The 23,468-nt window shown below is 39.3% G+C and overlaps 1 protein-coding gene across 4 annotated transcripts in view; it reads right to left on the minus strand.

The window, feature by feature from the left end:
* ITPRID1 (ITPR interacting domain containing 1) overlaps nucleotides 1-23,468 on the minus strand; it is a gene marked incomplete at its 3' end in the record, with an annotated part of 104,241 nt that overhangs the window by 75,519 nt on the left and 5,254 nt on the right. For 3 of the 4 annotated variants that reach the window (XM_082691796.1, XM_082691793.1, XM_082691795.1), the window contains exon 2: nucleotides 20,080-20,105. The exons of the other annotated variant lie outside the window; for it this stretch is intronic. The remainder of the gene's footprint in view (nucleotides 1-20,079; nucleotides 20,106-23,468) is intronic. 4 annotated transcript variants of the gene reach the window in all.

Below are 23,468 nucleotides of genomic sequence, written 5' to 3' on the forward strand. Positions count from 1 at the left end.
TCAACTTTAGGAATTGCATTTAATTTCTGGCTATTTAATTTTACACACGCTTTGGCTCTTTTGAGTAAAAAAAAGTCCTCTTTGGCAATGCCAAGCATCTTGCGTGTGTATTCAACTCCGACAATGCACAATTTCGAAAGGAAGGAAAATCTCCAAAATCGTGCTCAACAAGATTCATGAGAGCTCAGACTCAGTAAGTGCTCAGGGTTTGAAGAAAAGAATAATGATTTATGGAAAAATAAGATACCCCAGAGAGTCCTGCTCCTCCACCAGCCTCGGCGGTAAGTGGGGTCATATTTAGCACAAAAGCTTCTGCTCCGTAGTGGGGGCCAGAGTTCTCAAGCAGCTAAATTCCTCAAATTGCTGCATCTGTATTACAATGTCCAATTTTAACCGAGCTACCACCTTTTTTCAAAAAGAACGCTGTAAAAATCATCAAAGTTTTCGATAAAAGTGCTGCTTTATTATTGGTCTGTCCCCAAACTTCCGTTCTAAAATGGCACGTTTGACCTTAGCCACCAGGCTCGCACAACCGGTGAGGATATGCTCCCTGCCAGCTCCGTGGTAGTTGGCTTTAGAGCAGTAAAAGCCTGCCAAGAAAAGTGGGAACCTTTGCTAAAGGCGAGGGTCAGGGACCAGTTTGTAAAGAAAAACCCTTTTGTTCCGGTCTGTTTCAGTGGATCACTTTCCGCTTAGTAAACAAATCTGCTTTGGATGCTTCAGTTCTCATGCTGGATGCTCCGGTGTCCTTCCTTTGACCTCCACCGGCTTGACCTGAAGAGCTGTTCTTTGTAAAGGGACAGGGATCAGGTGGCAGGTTTCAGGATGTGGTCTCTGTCCAATCCTCTGATTAACCCCTTAATCCCCAGGATCATTTGGAACCAAATTCTTGCCAATGCTGACTTAGTCCAAAGTGAATCTTCATCTCGGATTATGTTTCCGTCTGTGCTTGAAGGTCCCTTCCCTGTCTTCAGATCCTTTTTTTATCCTAATTATAATGCCATTAACCCTTATGTGTATAAAGACCTTCCTTTAATATGGGAAATTTCTTAAATTATCATGTTTAATTAAAAAAGAGGATGAAAACCAATATATGCCGCAAGAACTCAATTTTGTAAAAACAAAACTAAAGTGAAGTGTTTTGAAAAGACAAAAAAGAGAAATGTACTGAAATATTATCAAGTTTCTAATTTTTTAAAATACTCAAAATGAGAAAGAAAATTGGTGTTGTTACATTAACTTTACATGACATTGTCTTTCACTTGGGCAAAGGCAACCATGTATGTGAAGCTTTCAGCCCACAGTGAAATCACAGAATTTGATACTTTGATTCTTGAAGCAGGGACAATGGTTACATTCTTGTCCTCTGGGGTTATTTAACTTTTTTCACCTCTCTGCAAATAGGTTGTCTTGCCAAACAGCTTGTTCAGACTGGAGAATAGGGACTGTGCCTTATTTATCTGCGTGTTCCCCATAGATCCCAGCACAGAACTCTGCCCAGGGTAAATAATCTGTAACTGTAAGCTGATTGCTTGGTTATTTGGTAAAGGGACACCAACTGCTTTAGCCAGCATTCTTGGTTCTTATGTGGTTAAAAGAATAAATGTTTTCAGGTTAGATAACTCCAGATTTTAATCTCAGCTCTGCTGCTTTTCTGACATCTCCTTGGGGAAATTTTCAAACATCTCTGATAATCTCTGTAATTAGTAGGAAATAACCACTTCATATGGCTGTTGGAAAAAAAAATTAATGCAAAATGTATATAAAACAATCAATACCCATATTGATCAGGTTTTTTTTCTTTCTTTCTTTATGTTGCCTCTCTAGGTCACTTTCATGTCGATAACCATCAAGTATAGGAAAAGAATCACCAGTCAATGTAATAGTTGGATTCTTTTTCCATAGGAGATCAATTCGACACTCATAGTTTGTGGATAACCTGTGTCATCTTGAGATTACTTAGTTTGAATAATTGTGAAGATACAATTGGAGAGTATGAGAATAAAATATTTCTGTGACCATGAGAATGCAGATTTACCTGAGACTAGAGACTCATATAAGAGTTTGGAAATACCTTCAACTACAGTCTTAATTTCAAGGTTATAACTGATAATTGTAGGCTGTAGTTCTAGCCTTGACCCCACTTGTGAAGGAGACCTGTGCTCAAGAAGAGAACATCATAATGGGAAAAAAATTCCACAAGCATTCTAGGTCCACAGGAATCTCACCATCCCTATGTCTCCACAGTGGATCCTCGCCATGGCTGCCTCTGCTCAAGCCTTCTGTTAAGATCTCAAATGGTGGGCACCTGGGTGGCTCAATGGGTTAAGCCTCTGCCTTTGGCTCAGGTCATGATCTCAGGGTCCTGGGATCGAGCCCCACATGGGGCTCTCTGCTCAGCAGGGAGCCTGCTTCCCCCACCCCCCCTCTGCCTGCCTTTCTGCCTACTTGTGATTTCTCTATCAAATAAATACATAAAATTAAAAAAAAAAAAAAAGATCTCAAATGGTGTCCTGGCTTCCTTGCTCCCCTCCACCTGCTATATACAATGACTTTCACCAGCAGAAAAATTTAGGAGAAGTCTACTTAGAGCCATATGCTCCATGAAGACCTGTCCCCTTCCCAGTTGTGACATCACTCACAGAGGTTTAAAAAGGAAGCCTTGAGAGCCCCTCATGCTCTGAAAAAGATGATTACCATGAGCTTTGATATCATTCACTTCCCTCCAAAGACTAAGATACCAGCCCTGGGAGGTTAACACTTTAAGAGAACTGATTCATACTTCTTACACTTGGAGACCATAGGACTAATCCCATCATGCCCCTGAACCCTGCTCCTGTGGCAGTGGACATTGCCTCATCTGGCCCAATCTCCACCTTCTCCAGGCACTCCCAAACCCTATGCCCTCTGGAATTCAGGGACTGTCACCTACCAAATCCCTTTTATCCTAAGCTCTTCATTGAATGTCCCTTCATGCCCTTTTTCTAATTCAAACCTGAACACGGTTTCCTTGGCTTCTTTCTCAGGCTGTGGCTTTTTTTTTTCCCCCCACCCACTGAATAAGGACCGTAATCTTGGAGATAGTATAGAGTTCCTCCACGTTCCTCAATGATGCTTTCAGATCTCATTTCCTCTCTCCTTTGAAGCATAAGCTATCAGACTGTGTTGTCATCAACATCCAGGACACTCACCCTCATTTACTAAAAATGGAATGGTATCTCTGTCATCCTCCTGGAAGATTTCATTGTCAATCTAGATGACCCATCAACACCTGACCACTGAGTTCAATAATCTTCCCACTTTCAGTATCCCTTCCTTCCACTCAGTTCCTATGGTCATACTTCAACACGATAAATGAACAACCTTCAAATTCCCGATTTCAAGCATCCTTTGTCGCCTCTATTTTACTCACAAACTTTGCTTAGATACCATTTTCCTTCCCTATTGGATTGTTTCTTTAAGCTTAGAACATGCTATCATGTCTCTCATCTTAAAATGATTCTCCTTTGACCCTTCAACTTCCCTCCAACTCCTACTCTAGTTTTCTATTTATCTCAAGATGATGCCTGAATTCCTATTTCCACATCTTAGAATAGAGGATCTAAGCTTCAGAATGGGGTATTCCTAGTCACTTGACATCTTCACTTGGATGCTTACATTTTTAACATAATATGTAGCACCCTGAATTCTTTACTCTTTTCTTGACTTCTGCTTGATTCCCTGTATACCTGCCTTGATTCCATTGGCCCCCATCTCAATAAATGGTGTACACTATTCAGGCAGTTGTTCAGGCCAAAAGCTTATGAGTCTTCCTTAGTTCCTCTATTCCTTTTACATCTCACATCAAGTCACTTAAAAGCGGGTGAGAAAGAGGCCCTTACAGTATATCTCACATTGACCTCTGCTGCTGTTAACTGTATGTGAATGAGAACTTATAGTCTCATTTGGATCACATAGCAAATGCTCCCACGTACAGACCTATCCACACCTCCCACTCTCTTATTACCCACCCCAATCAGTATGCTAACACTTAACTATCTGTTCTCATCATTTCAGAATTTTCAGTAGTTTACCACTTCCTCTTAATGGAAACAATCTTTTCATTCCTTTTCTTTCTCTATTTCTCGTTCTTTCTTTCTTTTTAATATATCTTGCTCTCTCAGATATCCTCCTATCTCACTCAAGGCTTTTTTTCTCAAGATCTTTTGTTGGCCTTTCTAAATTTTTTTTAGAGTGGGGGAAGGGGCAGAGGAGAGTGAGAGAGAGAATCTTAAGCAGGCTCCATGCCCAGTACAGAGCCTGACATGCGGCTTGATCTCACCACCCTCAGATCATGACGTGAGTTGAGATCAAGAGTCAGATTCTTAACTGACTGGGTCACCCAGGAGCCCATGACTTTCCTAAATTTTGAGTGTTCAAATCTCAGCCCACTCTTATCTTCTCTATCTACATGCTCTCCCTATGTGAGTATGGCTTTAATTGTTCCTCTGTGATCTAATAGTTTAGTATAAATCACTATAAAGTATGTTCACATTGTTTTATAAGTTTGTACTTAAAATTCTGTTTGACCATGTAAGATTTTCTTCAGGACAGAGATCTTAGCTCTCCTATCGTAATTGTAGGATAATGTATTCAATATATGTTTGCTGAATAAATTAATGTTTAAGTGGATGCTAGCAAGGAATTGAGAAGTATCATTGCAAGTTTGGTTATGAAACCTTTGATAAAACTTCGATATTCAGCAATGTTAAAGGTACAACTTGCCAGGAATAGCTATGGTATCAGAGAACAATGTAACCTGAACTAGAAAAATGATCAGATTATTATTTTTTTAAATATTCTATTTATTTATTTGTCAGAGAGATAGAGAGAGTTCAGGCAGGCAGAGTGGCAGATAGAGGCAGAGGGAGAAGCAGGCTCCCTGTAGAGCAAGGAGCCTGATGTGGGACTTGATCCCAGGACCCTGAGATCATGACCTGAGCCGAAGGCAGCTGCTTAACCGACTGAGCCACCAGGCATCCCCAAATGATCAGATTATTATACAGATACATATATATTTGCACACATACATGCACATATATTTCAATATATATTCACTACCTCCACTTTGAAGCAAAATTTTCTGGGTTATCACTTGAGGTCCACTTCCACTATTTCAACCAAGATTATCTGAGTAAATACCTTTTTTTTACCTTCTTTTATGTGCCTTCCACCAGCTAACAGCAGATGAAAGATCTTAACTCATCACCAGGGAAACAAAAGGTAATTTATTTTAATTAATCAACAAATAGTTCATTGGTTGCATGACATTGGGTATGTGGTTTCAAGTTGTCATGGAATGTAATTTCCTCTTGCACAACATATGAAAACTGGATGAAATGAGATGATTCCATAAGATGATTATTCTATTTCTAGCCTCCACATAACCTCTTCATTGACCAATGGAGCTCACATTTTAAAAATATTTTAGGGGCACCTGGATAGCTCAGTGAGGTAGGCCTCTGCCTTTGGCTCAGGTCATGATCTCAGGGTCCTGGGATGGAGCCCTGCATCGGGCTGTTTGCTCAGCCTACTTCCCCCTCTCTCTCTTGCCTGCCTCTCTGCCTACTTGTGATCTCTCTCTCTCTCTTTCTCTCTGTGTTAAATAAATAAATAAAATCTTTAAAAATAAATAAATAAATAAGAATATTTTAAAGGTCTGACCATCAAAACTATACAAAGGATAAGAATAAAAACACTGTTCCTATTACTTAGAAGACAACTCAAAAACTCAAGCAATAAAGCCAGGCCAGGAATGCCCTTCTGCTCTTCCTCCCTGTCCAAGTATCAAAGTCCCATAAATATGGGTAAAGATTTCCAAGTGATTCAGTGAAGTAGAAGCAGAGCCTAGAGAATAGAGTGTTCTGTCAACACTCTGCTAGGAGGAACGTGCAGTCTGTGATGATTCGCTCCGTGGGTGGCTTCCTCCCACTGTGAAATCTGTGAAGGGTGCTCTCTCCTGCCATTTAGGAGAAAGCTAGATTTAAAGACAAGGCAGTTGCGCCCAAGTTGGAATCCAGAATCAGTTCTCTCAGACTTGGAGTCTTCATCTTTTGCTGGTGAAATAAGCAAAAGAGTATTAAGATGACAGTCAAGAACCATATCTACAGCTTCCTAGAAACGTGAAATGCCTTTGAGGCTGGGAACACTGAATCAACAGATTTACCTACTGCGAGCCCTGTTCGAATCCCTTTCCAACTTCAAGGAGATTTTTTCCTTCTCCATGATTCTTTCTTTTTTCATTATTCCTACTCTTGTCTTCTCCGTATTTGCCTTGCCTCATCCTGGGGAAGGAGAATGAAAGGTGGTGGGGCTATCTTCCATTCCCGTAGCATTGCCATCCAGGTTTCTTCGTGTACATCACATTCTGGATGCGCGGACCTGTTTGTTGTTTTCAGCGTGCCCTCCTCTCTGCTGCTGCGGGCTGCAGATCCCTCTGCTGGTGCTGCTTTTCCCTCTTTCCTGGATGCCATTCCACTGAGTTCAGATGGAACTCATTCCATAGAACTTTCTTCCCTTACCACTCTCCACTCCGATCCTAGCTCTCTTCTGGCACTCCTAGCAACCTGCACAACTCCTTGTGAAAGCACTTTTCACATCACCCTTTACACTTCTGCCCTTCCCACTCAACTAAATGGACCCCCTGGAGACAAGGACTGTGACTTCTTCTTTTTTTTTTTTTTTTTATCCTTGGCACTTAGCCTAGACCATGAGTAATAATGGGGGATTAGCCATGACTGTTAAGAATGAATGATTTTTCTGATACTGGACTCTTGTTTTTGTTCTCAGGAGGTAAGAATTATGACTTACCTTCACAGTCTCTGTCATATCAGAGACAGTAATGTGCACTTGTCATTCCTCATAAAAATGCATTGTATGCATGAACTATTACATAAATGCAATAATAACATCTACTAATTCAATGAAACATTTTACTGTCTATGGTATACAAAGAAACTTTGAAGAACTTACAGTCCTTTATAAAAAATAGTACTTATTAACTATATTGTGAAGTAGAACATAATATGCATTTTAAGAGAAGTATAAAACAACTGTTCTCAAATATTAAAGGAGGAGAATGCTCATTTAGGGACATAAAAAATGTTCCTTTGAAGGGGAAGTATTGGCTATGGTTCTTGAAGATGGGTAATGGATAGACAAACATTCCAGACAGGGGGATTAAAATGCATGTGAACAATTATAGCATAAATTTCATCAAAGGGCTATTCAGCAGTGGATTTGCAACAATTAAACAGCTGTTCTTCAATGTTAGCTTACTGAAATCACAAGTCATCTTATCTGATAGAGCAATGATTAATATTTTGTGTCTACTTGACTCGGCTGGGGGTGCCCAGATATCTGGCTAATCATGATTTCTGGGTGTGTCTATGAGGGTGTTTCCAGAACAGATTAACACTTAAATCAGAAGACTGAGTAAAGCAGATTGTTATCCCCAGTGTGGACAGGAATTATTCAATCTGTTGGGGCCTGAAGAGAAGAAAAAGGTGGAAAGAAATTTCTCCTTCTCTCTGTCTGACTGTTGAGCTGGGACATCAGAATCCTCATGCTATAGAACTGGGGTTTACACCATTGATGCTCCTGGCTCTCAAGCTTCACACTCAGACTGGACTACACCACCAACTTTTCTGGGTCTCCAGCTTGCACATGGAAGGTCATAGAACTTCTCAGTCTCCACAGTTGTGTGAGCAACAATAGGTAGGTAGATGGATAGATAGATGGATAGATAGATGATAGATAGATATAAATTCCTCCCTCCCTCTCTAATTAAATACATGGAATTATTTTAATATTACATATTAAATATATATTTAATATATAATATATAAATATAATATATTTATATTATATACAATATATAATAAAATATATATAAATATATATAATATATTATATATATATATATATATACACACACACACACACACACACACACACACACTAGCTCACTTCTCTGGAGAACCTGACCAACCAATGCAGATGACTATTTCTCTTAAAAATACTCTTAATTGGACTCTATAATACCCTCCTTCTATATACTTTTCCTAATACCTTTAAAAAACAACTGATCAATTTGCTTTAAGATTTTCCGGGTGTACAAGGCACCTGGGTGGCTCAGGGGATTAAGCATCTGCCTTCGGCTCAGGTCCCCATCCAGGTGTTCTGGGATCGAGCTCTGCATTGGGCTCCCTGCTCAGCGGGGAGTCTGCTTCTCCCTCTGACCCATTGCCTCCCACCCCGCCATGCTCTCTCTCTCACTCTCTCTCAAATAAATAAAGTCTTTAAAATATAATTTTAAAAGACTTTCAGGTGTGTACATCTCAAGTTTCAAAACATACTGTTACACAATAAAAATTGCATCATATTTCGGTCCAATAAGAAACTATCATATTGGTTAAATTCTTGACTACAATGAGAATGTGTTCCATCCAAGAACACACAGACATAGCTGGTAGTGAAGAGAAGAGATCAAGATTTAAGCCAGCTCCTGGGTCTAAATCCTCTTTCCAACCTGGATTATTCCACAAAGGCATATTCTAACATATTCTTTACTCCTCTGACATCAAAGGTGTCATCATCTTTGCTTTCCCCCATGATCATAATCATAAACATCTCAGGGAATGTAGAGAAGAAAGTAGATATTATTCCTTATAAGTGATTATGAGGAACTGTCCTGATATTACTTCCTAGCTGTTAAGTATGTTGATAGGATTTGTCCTATCCCAGATAGAAATCTACATATGCAGAAATAGGTTACCTATGTTGGAAGGATTCCTGCATTAAGGCAGGTAAACTTCGTATTATTTTTAGAACTGTGTGTGAATTTATAGTTATTTCTGAATTTAAGATTTAATGGAAAAAATACAAAGCAAAACAAACAAGAGCCCCTATACAATTCATCAAAATGAGTTCCAATAGTGTTAAGGATTTAATGTGAAAAAAATGAAATGAAAATAGTCCTCAAAGAAAATATTGGTAAATGTTTTAATCTTGAGGTGGTGAAAGCTTATGGTGAAATGACACCAAAGGCAAGGAAGGAAAATAGCAATGGATTTAACCGGTTAAGAGTTTAAAAATTTCCTATGGTAAAAATAATAAAAATGTCAAAATGTTAAAAAATCTATAAAAATGTTGACAGTATATGTGACATGAAAGGCGTTTTTATCCTGGATGTATGACATGCGATGATAAATCAATAAAAAGAAGACACATAGAAGTAGAAACAATGTAATGAGGCAATTTGAAAGTAGGAAATCGGGGCGCCTGGGTGGCTCATTCAGTTAAGTGTTCAACTTCTGACTTCAGCTCAGGTCTTGGTCTTAGGGTTGTGAGTTCAAGCCCCACATTGTACATGGAGCCTAGTTAAAATGGAGGGAGCATGTACGAAGGGCTAAAGAATGTAAATGTAGTGAAGCTTATAAATATTCAAGGAAATGAAGACTAAAAAGACAATAGGTGACCATATTAGATTCTCAGAAATTCATTAGTGTGAGAACACCTAGAAGATAGGAAATTGACACTCGTCATTGTGAAAATATTAATTAGGGAAACCTCCTGGAGAGCTCAGATAATGTGTACTAATATCTAAAGGAGGCAGACCTGTGGGGAGATGGGAAAGCTATTCTTAGAGAATCCCAACAAATAATGATAGAAGGAAGGACAGATTAGAAAATCATCCTCTGAACCAAATCGTGGTAGTAAGTACCAGAGAAAATGACACACGAGTCCCACTAGTTACAATAGAAAGTAAAAATAACTTCTTCCTCTTCCCTCAGAAACATCGCTTGACATGGTATTCACAACCAAAGGGAAATAAACTAAGAATTTTGAGCCAAGAGCATTTCCATCCCCTGTATTTTTTACCTTTCTTCGTTAATGGCAGCCACCCAGGTAGTCCTGGGAGTACGGAAATCATCCAGGCCAGAATCCATGCAATTAGATCGCTTACCTTATGGCTTAAAGTCTTTCTTCCTGGGCATCACCAGGTCACACTGCTGCGGGTACGGAAGTTTCAGATCATACCACAGCTGCCCTCCCATTCCAACAGAAAGAAACTGAGAACAGAGGACTGAGACCCTTCCCCCACAGGCTGGAAACAAACAAATGGTAAGAATGAATCTACCAGAAGAAAGGAATTTTGGCAGAGAAGTGGCCCTTGCAACTTGCTGTGGTTGTTCTCAGAAAGTGTCTGCTTCTATTTGGACGCCTTCCTGTCTCCTTGAGCATCACAGCTGCTAACACTAAAAAGTCCTTGTGAACACAGAAGCAGGTTTCTATCTGCTCCTGTTTAGGAGCTAGACATGGAAAGCCAGCGCAGTGGGCTTGCCCAAATCTACAGTCAAGCTGGGGATAAAGATACAGAGGGATTCTTTCTAGTCTCCCCTCCAAGAAAGCTGAAAGCAGTTAGAAATGGCAGGAGAGATTGGTAGCCAGTCCTGGACTCAGGGGAGGAGTGTGGGGGAAGGAATACAATGGCTCCAGTTGTGTTTTTATATCTCTGAACCCTCGGGCTGTTTCTTTAAAGCCCTTGACTGTTGGCAGTAACATCAGGTCTGAATGCAGGGCTGGAAAGTACTTCACTGAGGAAGTAAGGCAAACTTGTCTTCATTTGGTTACCATGGTTATGGTACTGTGTGTAACCAACCCGACAATTTGCATTGCAAACCATCACTGGAGAAGAGGACAGTAGAATTTGATATTCCAGGTGGAGAGACTCAATTCCCAGGAAGTTCTATTGGAAAGTTCAGAGGAAACGAAACAAACATACGTGCGTATTCCCAAGCCCATAAAGAAGGGACCAAGCTGTCAGGGCTAACAGTCAGTCCTACCTTCCAAGGGATTTCAGTATTTGTGAAGAATTTTAATTGAAAGATCAGACAACCCCACTTAGAAAGGTAAATAAGCACAATAGCAGCTTCATTTTTAAAAAATTAAATTTCACAGTCACATTCACCATGCATCCTTATAAAGGACACAACGCTAAAGCCCTATTTAAAAATGATTCTGGGGCGCCTGGGTGGCTCAGTGTGTTAAAGCCTCTGCCTTTGGCTCAGGTCATGGTCTCAGGGTCCTGGATCAAGCCCCGTATTGGGCTCTCTGCTCAGCAGGGAGCCTGCTTCCCTTCCTCTCTCTCTGCCTGCCTCTCTGCCTACTTGTGATCTCCGTCAAGTGAATAAATGAAATCTTTAAAAATGATTCTGTTCTTGAGTCGTGCATGCCAACCATTCTTTTAATTTTGATAAGCTGTATTATCAGAGTTTGGAATGACAGAAAAAACCATATGCATTTCCAATGCTATTTCATTTCAAAGAAACAGAACCTCAGGGATACTGGGTGGCTCAGTCACTTAAATGACCAACTCTTGGTTTCAGCTCAGGTCATGAACGCAAGGTGATGGGCTCTCGGCCTGAGTCAGGCTCCGTGCACAGCCCAGAGCCTGCTTCAGATTCTCTCTTCCTCTCCCTCCTGCTCTCTCTCTCAAATAAGTCAATAAAAGTTTCAAAACAACAACAACAATAAAAACCAGGAACCCTAATATATAAAAGTGGGAGGCTTCAAGGGGAATGAAGAAAAAGACCTTATTATATTTCCCCTCTCCCCATGACAGTTTGAGAATTCCTCTGCAGAACTCCTGTCTGTGAGCAAGATCTGAATAACCCTACAAACTGGCCTTGAAACTAACCCGAGAGATGTCCCTTGTCTCAGGATTTCTCTCACCTCTCTACCACTAGTATCTGAGACCTTTACTCTCAGGAGCCCAGGAGTGTCTTAAGGTCTGAGGTAACACAACATCCTTTTCCTCCTGTGGCACCCACTGCCCATTTATCCTTGAGAAGATCAGAACCTGGGCGCCTGGGTGGCTCGGTGGGTTAAGCCTCTGCCTTCAGCTCAGGTCATGATCTCAGAGTCCTGGGATCAAGGCCCGCATCGGGTTCTCTGCTCAGCAGGGAGCCTACTTCCCCCCTCTCTCTCTGCCTGCCTCTCTGCCTACTTGTGATCTCTCTCTCTCTACCAAATAAATTAATAAAATCTTAAAAAAAAAAAGAAGATCAGAGCCTCTACATCACTTATTGGGATATGACAGTCTTGGACAAAAGCTAATTGACAAAACATATGTTAATTGAAATACTATGTCCAGAACTACACTTAGAAGATGAAATCCCTATTTTAACAGTTTTCATCTCAGAAGACTTTTTCAAAAATGGTTTTTTAGGGCACCTGGGTGGCTCAGTGGGTTAAGCCGCTGCCTTCGGCTCAAGTCATGATCTCAGGGTCCTGGGATTGAGTCCCGCATCGGGCTCTCTGCTCAGCAGGGAGCCTGCTTCCTCCTCTCCCTCTGCCTGCCTCTCTGCTTACTTGTAATCTCTCTCTGTCAAATAAATAAATAAAATCTTTAAAGAATGTTTTTTAAAATAAAAATGGGCATGCACTTATATCCACAAAGAAGCCCTCAATTACCCACATTTTGATTATCCATTAATTACACATGTATTTATTTATGTAGCTCATTTATTGAGACTTGCTGTACACATGCATAGAAATCCGCATTTGAAAATAGGAAAATAAGAGCCTATCTAAACATAGCTCCTACGAGAAAGGTCTTGGAAAAATCAATTCCTCTTCAGATCCATAGTCAAATCAGAAAAAAAGAAATGTGTCATCACTGAATTAAAAAAAAAAAAACACCTTTCTTCATGAAAATTAAAGAAGATATAATAGTGAAAAAGTTGGGTACCTGGGTGGCTCAGTGGGTTAAGCCTCTGCCTTCAGCTCAGGGTCCTGGGATGGAGCCCTACATCGGGCTCTCTGCTCTGCAGGGAGCCTGCTTCCCCCTCTCTCTCTGCCTGACTCTCTGCCTACTTATGATCTCTCTCTCTCTCTGTCAAATAAAGAAATAAAATCTTAAAAAAAAAAAAAAACAGTGAGAGGGGCACCTGGGTGGCTCGGTGGGTTAAAGCCTCTGCCTTCGGCTCAGGTCATGATCCCAAGGTCCTGGGATCAAGCCCCGCATCAGGCTCTATGCTCAGTGGGGAGCCTGCTTTCTCCTCTCTCTCTGCCTGCCTCTCTGCCTACTTGTGATCTGTCTGTCAAATAAATAAATAAAAATATTAAAAAAAAATAGTGAGAAAGTCTGTGAAACTTTGAAATGGCAATTGATAGCCAGTGCATTGTTATGCTAAGAACAGCCTCCCAAATAGAACACTTCTGGCAGGGTCTGTCCTTCAGGTTGCAGAAGAATATTGCTCAGGCCAAATAGATACTTCGAGTGAGTGAACAGAATTCACTGTCTGAGGGAGGAGGCAAGAAAGTAGATCAAAATGACAATAGAGTTGCTAAGTTTTTTTGGAGAAAAAGAAAGTATTAAGGGACCTTATCAGTAGGGTTCTTGGCCCAGCTTTGGGGGTTTGGAAAAAACATCCTGGAAAATACGAAGTCGAAGCCTGGTCCTAACAGAGAATAGAAGTTAGTGGAGGAGGTGAGGGAGAAGGGAGGCAAACTAAAAGGCGGAGTTTCTCTGGTTAGCGGAGAGGTGAGAGTAGAACAAAAGTGAGATTGGGTAAGTGATGCCATGCAGTTTCCATATTTTCAATAAGTAGGTCATTCTCATAGCCTTGACTTTTTTGGATTAACACAGTAATCTTGTAATGGAATGTCAAGATTAAAAGGAAAATGAGACCCGGAAAAGCTAAGTGATTTGACAATTTTGCAAAATGAATTTTTGGTATATTATGCACTAGAACGAAGGTGTCAGAAAGCCGCTGGGTAATGCTTCTACCATTAATGGGTCGTCCTGGGAAAAAACAGGCTAAAAGAAACCCAGTTATCAGGTGAGTTCACCAGTAAACCCCTTTGTCTACGGTAGCCTTCTTAAAGTGCCAGTAAGTAAATGTTAGCCCCTACGTTCTGCATGGGGTGGGAGGAAGGTAGAGGGAACAGCATGTGCTTGGGACAAGAGAGGGAATGGTCCACTTGAAGAATTGCAAGAATCTAGGAATGGCTACTGCAAAAACTATGAAGAGGTGTTTCAAGTCATAGAGCTGGAGAGAGAAGGAGGAACTGGATCGCGAAAGATGTCATGTGCTATTAAGAACTTTAAACTTTAGTCTGAGGGTAATGGGAAGTGACATGATCAAATTTATATTTTAAAAATGTTCTCTTGCTTCAATATGGAGAATGGAATAAGTGGAAGGAACTGAACTGAAAGATGGGAGCCTGGAAGCCAGGTGAGATATAATTGTGACTACAGCGATGGCCCCAAGATTAGAAATAAAAATGTGAGTAACTTGGGATTCATGTGGGAGGAAAAAAAAAATCAGTAGGTTTCATTAATTGTCCACTATGTAGGGGGAGACAGTGGTCAAAGATTTTTCTCAGGTTTCTAACTTGGGCAAGTGGTTGGTACCATTCCTTTATTGAGCAGGGATTACAGAAGGAGGAGTCAGTTTATGGAGGGATCTAGCGTGTTTTGTTTTGCAAATGTAGCTTGAGGTTTCCGTAGAAACCCTGAGGAGGAAGTATCAATATGCCTCTTGGATACTAAGTCCAGAGTTCAGTAGTGAAGGCGGGGCTAACATACCTGGGCAGCCACAGACTGGCTCCTACGTGAACCAAGGTGACAGATGAATTCATTGAAGGGTGGAGTCTGGAGTGAGAGGAGAATCTAGACTATGATGATGAGGAAAAGAGTTAAGAATGCCAAAGCAGAAGCAGACGTGGGCTCTAAAGAACAGAAACCTTTGACCTCCATGAGAAGCTACATTATAATCATGTTGCTTGGAGTGGAGAATAGAGTCGGAGGCATTGTTGAAATGTCTACTGGGAATAAACTCTCATAGGGAGAGACAACAGTAAAAGGTCTAGTAAAAGGCCTCTCAGACCTGAATGAGCATGGGAATTGCTGGAGAGAGCTTTCTAGTCCATCAGTAGATCTGGGTGGAATCAGAAAATCGGCATTTTTTCCTCAAGTTTCCAGAACAGCGCAGATGTAGTGAATCCCAACAACAGTATTTCAGAATCATTGTCTCTGGTGGGCTAATCCTTTCCCCTGGTTGAGCTCTGACCAGTTTTCCTTCTTGTCATTGTTCTTCTACACACAGACTCACCTTCTTTTATTAAACATTTAAAAAGACATATTGATTAGGCTAGAAGAGTGCTACAATTCCCATTTTCACCATCAGAAAACTGTTTTTGCAGAGAGGAAGTGAATTAGCGAACTAGTGAAGAGGTGGATTGGGATAGTGGTGGGTTAATGCTCAGAGACAGAGCCTGGGGTAGGGAGAGAAAGCCTCAGCCTTCCCCAGAATCTTCCTCTGACCCACATTCTTTACTAAGACCCATTGAAGTGTTTCCTGTTTTATAAAAAAGATTATGTCAACATAACTTCAAAGGTATACTCACTCTCATTTCAAGCTAGTCCTTCCCATATAGGAGTTCTGTATTTAGTAGTTGTGATAAAAATAGGATGATAAGATGATGGTAATAATGGCCACTATTTATTTTTGACTTGTGCTAAATCCCATACTAAAAGTTTTACAAGATTTTCTTACTTGATTCTCCCAAGAAACTTAGGAGGAAGTCATTCTTTTTTTTTTTTTTTTTTTTTTTTTTTTAGGATTTATTTATTTGATGGGGAAGCGGGTGGAAGGAGAAGGTAAGGAAGAGGGGAGGGGCAGAAGGAGGGAGAGAGAGAATCTCAAATCTCAAGCAGACTACCACTGAGCAGGGAGCCTGACATGGGGCTCGATCCCAGGACCCTGAGATCGTGACCTGAGCTAAAATCGAGTGGGATGATTAATCGACTGAGCCACCCAGGTACCCCAAGGTAGAAGTCATTCTTATCTTCATCCTGTAGATGAAGAAACTGAGGTTCATAGATCTTACAACAATTTGTCCTCAGTCACATAAGTCATATGGATAGAGGCAGGGGGCAGGCACATCTATATCTATCTGACCCCCAAATCCATATTCTTTTTTTTTTTAAGATTTCTTTTTTTAAAGATTCTATTTATTTATTTGACAGAGAGAGATCACAAGTAGGCAGAGAGGCAGGCAGAGAGAGAGAGGAGGAAGCAGGCTCCCTGCTGAGCAGAGAGCCCGATGCGGGACTCGATCCCAGGACCCTGAGATCATGACCCGAGCCGAAGGCAGCGGCTTAACCCACTGAGCCACCCAGGTGCCCCCAAATCCATATTCTTAATAATTATACGTATTTCCACAGCTCAGAGAGGAATATGCAAACAGCTCCTATACACTTTCCAAAATTATTAGTTGAAGGAAGAGAAGCATATCTTTTCAGAGATGTCAGTTTTCCAAGTAGATTTAGCCCTGGGCTCATCAAGCTGAGTCAGAGAGAGATGGTTGTCATCTCTGCTGACAGAGTTTCTATGCAGTTCCAAGAACTTGGCTGAACAGGGACAAGAGCTAAAGGTAGGCTTTCCTTTCTTTCACATTTATGCAAATATGCTCCAGTTCAATAGTTTTGTACATTCCCAATGAGCCAGAAACTTACGAGAAAATACAGTCTCCATGTACAGTACAATTAAATGATGATTGGGACTGATTTATAAGTTAGTAAGCTACAAAAATAAATGGGAGGCAATTCTTTCCTAAGTAATCTTTAGCAGATAATATAAATCTAGATGCTAATGCTTGTTATGAGATTAAGTGACCCCAAATAGCTCTATATTCCACTAGATGGACATTAAGATGGGATTTCATTTTGGGAAGACATTTAACAATGCTTTTTATATTTTAGCCCTTAGAGCTAAATTGGACACATCGTGACTGCTCAACAAATATTTGTTATTCATTCTCATCTCAATAATCCTGCTAGGTCAATTCAATCTTTCCACAGTAAAGATCCAAATTAAAAGCTGCCTCTGCTATGAAGGAGACTTCCTCCCCACCCCCCATTTTCCTCCCATTTTATTAATGCTGGTCCCAGAGCACTTAACATATTGTGTCTGTTATTAGACCACTGAGTCAACTGGAACTGATTTTGCCAACGAGACCTTGGCCATGTCTGCAGACATTTTTGTTGTCACAAATGGTAACAAATGATGGAGTACGCCAATGGAATCTAATGGCTAGAGGCCAAGGAAACTGTTCAATATGCTGAACAGAGCAGAGCAGCTACCCTCCCCCAATGACAAAAATTTTTTCAGTTCTAAGTATCAAAAGAGTGTTGAGACCCCCATACCACACAAAAGAGAATCATAAATTGCTTAGGACTTAGGGCCTCAAGGGCTTAGTCCTCACGCTGGTTCCAACGTGTACTATGTGTGAGACCCTGTAGGTCTCAATCCCTAAGACTCAGTATTCTTACCAGTAAAATGCAAACATTCATTTCATAGGTGCTCCATCATACAATTATTGTAGGCATCACTGCCATAATGTATGAAAAATATTCTTTAAACTGACTAAAATCATGTTAGATGCATGGTGATTGGTATGTAGGACGACAATCAGGATAATCATCATGCAGGCAGTTTGGATACATGGCTTTAGAGCTCAGTAAAGAAAGAAGCTCAACTTCAAATCTAAGTAGAATCTTATTAGTTTTAATTTCATCTCAACAGGTATTTATTGAGCAATATCTCTGAGATAGCTTTCTTCCAGGTACTACAGATAATAAAAATAAGATATTCTCCCTGAATTAAGGAGCTATCTTTTTAGGATGGAAATAAAGGAATAAACAAAAAGTTATAATACTATGGGAAATAATCTAAGATAACAGAGGATAGGTGAATAAAGTTTTTTAGAAGCAGAGCAATTCAAAATATATTTTAAAAGTTTATGGGCTGCATTATTGCTGGCAACAACAACAAAAACCCTTTCTTTACTCTCTCCCTTTACCGAACCCCATGGGGGAAAATGTACATTCTTATGACTTAGATTACCCACTCTACAGAAGATGAAAGTTGGCAAGAAAACTGAAATTGCTTTCTAACAATGAATATGTTAAATCTGACCATATAGGAAAGTAACACAATGGAAGCAGCTCCCTAATCTTTACTCCTGAAATAGGACCACTAGCCATGACACAAAACAGCTGTATACACTGTGAATTGCTTATCTCTGTAATTGAGGTATAAAATGCTTTCAGAATGCAAAGAAACGGTATTTGAGGAGAGTGCTCTAGGACACTCCAGACAGCTGGATCGTCATCTCGTTTCTTGTGCTCATAAGAAATAATTAACTGATCAATAAATAAAGGTCTGATGAACTGAACCAGTGTGACACAATAATATAGGAAGGGGGCACTAGTTTTAGTCCTTCCTCTACCAAGTTTGATTGGAAGGGAGAATGCCAAATATTCAGAAACATTTCATAGAAAACAGTAAATGGAGTCATTTTGCCTACACATTGTCTTGAGAACTGAAAAATATCAGGATCACTAAATAGCTGTGATATTAGTTATCTTACGTTATATTACATATATTCAGACACTCCCTGTCTTGTTCATTTCCATGAATGTAGTCAGCATTGTCCACTCTAGTGGTTCCAAGCCATTTTAGTCTAAAGGTTTCTTCAGTAGTTCAAGAAGAACCACCACCCTTACAACTACCATTTCTGTCAACAAGCCTCACAGAGTAAGAAAAAAGTCCAGATTTCTGACACAATCCTAATGAGGGATAGTGTATTTGTTACTATTTTGCAACAGTAACACACTGAATATGACACAGTTTGAGGTCACCTAAGATCCCTCATGGATGTAGTCCAGGAGAATCTCATATTTTTGTGGGCTTTACCTCCAGGAAACCCACCAGGTCCTCACAGTGAAGATATAAGAAAGATCCCTTCATGGTTCTGAGAGAAGGAAAGGAAAAGTAATCATTCTGAAATATGTTCAGATCTTTCTCCACAGCAAGGTCTACTTTCCAGGGGAAAAAGGCTTTGCCAGAACTTTACCCCAATTTAAGGGAAGAGAATTGTGGAAGGGGATTTCTCCTTTATTAGACCACTTTAGCCTTGTCTCACCTAAGGAAAAAAAATAAAAAACAAAAACCAACCATAGTTAACAGTGGTCAGATCTCCAGGAATATAGACTGGGAATGCTGCTGCCATGGGCAGGAGGGAAAAGGTTATCCCACTAGAGAAACACTTGTGAAAATCACAGCCCTAAGACTAGATCTAATCAGAATATTATAGAATGCTTCCTCTCCCAACATTTATCCAATACACCAACAGGGATCCTCTATAATACTAGTGGGTTACAGTGAAAGAGCTAGAATCTCTGTCTCTCTTTTTCTCCAAGGAAGGCCGAAGTCAAAATAGGAGCCCAAAACTAAGACACTAGAGGAATTTGAAACTTCTGGTACTTAGAGCTATAGCAATCATTAAACATAGGCCAACTTCTAGTTTGATTAACATAAATTTTCACACCAAAAGCTGTTTACTTCAGTTCCTATTACCTGACACAACATGTATGACTTTCAACAAAAATTTACAAAACACATCAAAGCCAAGAAAAAACATAGTCTGAGGAGACAATATAATCATTACAAACAAACTCAGGTATGACACAGATGTTGGAATGATTTACAGTGTAAAATAACTATGATTAATGTGTTAAGGGTGTAATGGAAAAAGTTGACAGCATGCAAAAAAGGATGGGTAATGTAAGCAGAGAGAAGGAAACTTTAAGAAAAAAATTGAAAGGAAATTCTAGAAATAACATATATTGCAGCAAAAATGAAGAATGCTTTTGATGAAATCATTAGTAGATTCACACAGCCATGGAAAGAATCTGTGAGCTCAAAGATAGCAGGAGAAACTTCCTAAACTGAAAGTCAAAGAAGAAAAAGAATGAAGTCTAAAATAGAACATTCAAGTTCTATGGGACAATTTTAAGATGTGTTATATACGATTTTAATATCAGAAAGCAAAGAGAGAACAGAGCAGAAAAAAAAATTTAAATAAAAGCTGAGAACTTTCCAAAATTAATGACAGACTCCAAACCACAGATTCAGGAAATTCAGAGGGCACCAGGTAAGATAAATGTGAGAAAACCACACCTACCTATATCATCTTCACACCATAGAAACCTAAAAACAAAAAGAAAATTTTGAGAGGAGCCAGAGGAGGGGAAATGTACCTAGAAAGGAACGAGGGTAAGAATCACAACAGACTTCTTATCGGAAGCCGTGGAAACAAAACGGGAGTGAAGGGAAATATTTCAAGTATTGAATGAAAATCCCCCTCCCAAATTAGAACTCTCTATCCACTAAAATTATTTTTCCAAATGAAGGGAAAGTAAAAACATTCTCAGAAACACAAAAATTGGGAAAATTCATCACGTGTGGAACTGTCCTGAAACAAATGTTAAGAGAGTGTCTTTGGGTAGAAGGAAAATGATCTAGGTCCAAAATTTGGATCTATAAAAGAAAAGAGAATCATGGAAGAACAGAACATAAAGGTGGAATAAAATGTTTTGTTTTTCATACTCTTAGTCGATCCAAAATATAACTGTTTGAAATAATAATAGTAACAATGTATTGGGTGATTATAACATACAGATAAGTGAAATAAATACAGTAATATCACAAATGGGATAGGAGGGAGGAACTGGGACTATTCCATACAGATACAGAAGGTATCCATATGACAAAGGAAGTAGTATAGTGTTATTTAAAGTGAATTTAGATTAGAGGTGGCTGGGTGGCACAGTCAGTTAAGCATCAGACTCCTGGTTTGGGCTCATGCCATGATCTCAGGGTCCTGATGTCCTGTGAGATCATGCCCCATGTAGGCTCCAGGCTCAGCACAGAGTCTGCTTCAGTTTTTCTCTCGTCTCCCTTTGCCCCTCTCCCCTGTGCCATCTTTCCTGAAGAGAAAATTTATTTATTTAAAATTTATTAAATTATTTTAAATTTATTTATTTATTTATAATTTATAATTTATAAATAAATAAATCTTTAAAAAATTCACTTTAGATTAAAATGTGTATTGTAAACTCTAGGGAAATCACTAAAAGTATTTTAGAATAAATATAACTGACAAGCTAAGAGAAGAACTATAGAATCATATAAAATGCTCAATAAAACCAAAGAAAGCAGAAAAAGAGGGAGAAAAAAAAAACAAGGAACAAGTGCAGCCAATAGAAAACAATTACAAACACAGTAGATACTAATCAATAATCTCTTTAAATGTGAATGGTCTAAATACACCAGTTAAAAAACAAATACTGTGAGAGTGGATTAAAAAAACAAGCCCTGATTATATACTGTCTACAAGAAATGTACTTTAAATATAAAGATTCTGATAAATTAAAAGTAAAAGGGATGGAAAAAGACATACCACACTAATCAAAGAAAGCTGAATTAGCTATGTTTATTTCCAACAAAGCTGACTTCAGAGCGAGGGAGATTATCAGGGATAAAGACGAGCATTATATGATTATAAAGGTTTAAATTCTTTTAGAAGTCATAACAATCTTGTGTATGCACCTAATACAAGAGCATCAAAACACATGATGTGAAAACTGACAGCACTTAAAAGAGGAATAGACAAATTTACTATCATAGTTAGAGATTTCAACACTCCTCTTTCAATAACTGATACACAAAGCAGGCAGAAAATCAGTAAGGGTATTGACAGCCTGAACAACACTATTAACCAACTTGATCCAAATAGCATTTATAGAAAACTGCATTCAACTACTGAAGATTATGCATTCTTCTCAAGCTCATATGGGACATTCAGCAAGATCGACCACATTCTGGGCTCTATAATACAGTTACAAGATGAGATAAATGTCAAGACTTTATAGGTTTACAAGACTAGAAATCACAGAAAACATGTTCTCATGCACAATGGAATCAAACTAGAAATTAAAAACAGAAAAAAACCTGGGAAATTTCAAAATAGATTAAACAACAGAATTCTAAGCAACATAACATGAATTAAAGAAGAAATCTCAAGATAAATTTTAAAATATTTTGAGCCAAATGAAAACAAAAACACAAAAGTATAAAAGCAGTGTTTAGAACGGAATTTAGGGTACCTATTTTAGAGAAAATAAAGATAAAAAATGGACAGACTAAGCTTTTACCTTAGAAAACTAGGGAAAGAAGAGCAACATAGGCTTAAAGCAAGCAGGAGAAAAGAAAAGAAATAATAAAAATGACAGTGAAAATCAATGAGGTTGAGAACAGGAAAATATTAGAAAAAAATTAATGAAACCAAAGCCATTTCTTTGAAAAGATTAATAAAAGGGATAAATCTCTAGCCAGGCTGAGAATAAAAGGGAAAAGACACAAATGTAAGGCAGGAGCCAGATTTCTCACAGTTGGAGTGGAAATTTACAAGTAAACAAGGGGAAGAGGCGGCAGTGACCCAGGTGGTAAGGGATTAGACTTGGGGACATCAGAATTAACTCATGATTAGCTTACTGTAGATACAGATGGTTACATATGGACATATTATAGATATGTGTGTATACAAGGGTCGACAGACACATATATATTTCCTCCTTCTGTCAGCTGAGAAGGCCTAGAAGCGAAATACCCCACCATTAATAAGCATGCCTAGTACCTAGAACTTGGTTTCTGATACCATTCTTCAATAAAAGGAATCAGTGCTCCTTGAGAGCTGGCTGGCTCTAGGTCTAGGGGAGGAAATAAAAAACATGAACTTATAGCTCTTGACAGTGCTAGAAGGTAAGGAAGTGCTACACACACACACACACACACACACACACACACACTAATGTGTAATGTTGGAGATCCAAAAACCATCTGGGAAAAAAAAAGCCTCCTAATGGCCAAAGTTGGTACAATTTGAGCACACACTGAATCGAACAGCATTAGATCAAGACCAAAAGTTTAAAATAACTAGCCATGAGTCCTCACTGATATAAATGAGTGATTGAATAAATAAATAATTGTGGGAAAAGAGACCACTCTCCCATGCAGAAGAATTCCAAATAGTTTAGGTCAATACACCACCTTCTAAATTCTCACTCCTTGGAAATGGGCTATGCATAGTGACTTTCTTTTAGAGGGTAAAGTATAAGGTGTGTTTGGGGAGTAACTTTACAGTAGAGACACCAGGCAGACAGTACCTGTGCCGGGTGATCAAGGTCAACATCGGCAGCAATATCATGTCGACTGTTATGTAGCCTTGACCCAATTTGAGTAGAGTGCTACTTTACCTCTGGGTTCTTCCTCTGCCACACTCATAACCCTACTCTAATCACGAGACAAATCCCAGAGAAATTCCAGCTGAGGGATAGTCTACAAAATGCTTGGTCAATATTCTTTAAAAAAAAAAAAAATGCCAAAGTCATCAAAAACAAGGGAAGTCTGAGAAACTGTCAGTCAAGAGGAGCCCAAGAAAATGTGACAACAAAATGTAATGTCACATCCTTCATGGGATTGTGGACCAAAAAAAGAGTATCAGTTACAAAT

This window comes from Mustela nivalis (assembly GCF_964662115.1).
Source record: "Mustela nivalis genome assembly, chromosome: 12".
Classification (NCBI taxonomy): domain Eukaryota; kingdom Metazoa; phylum Chordata; class Mammalia; order Carnivora; family Mustelidae; genus Mustela; species Mustela nivalis.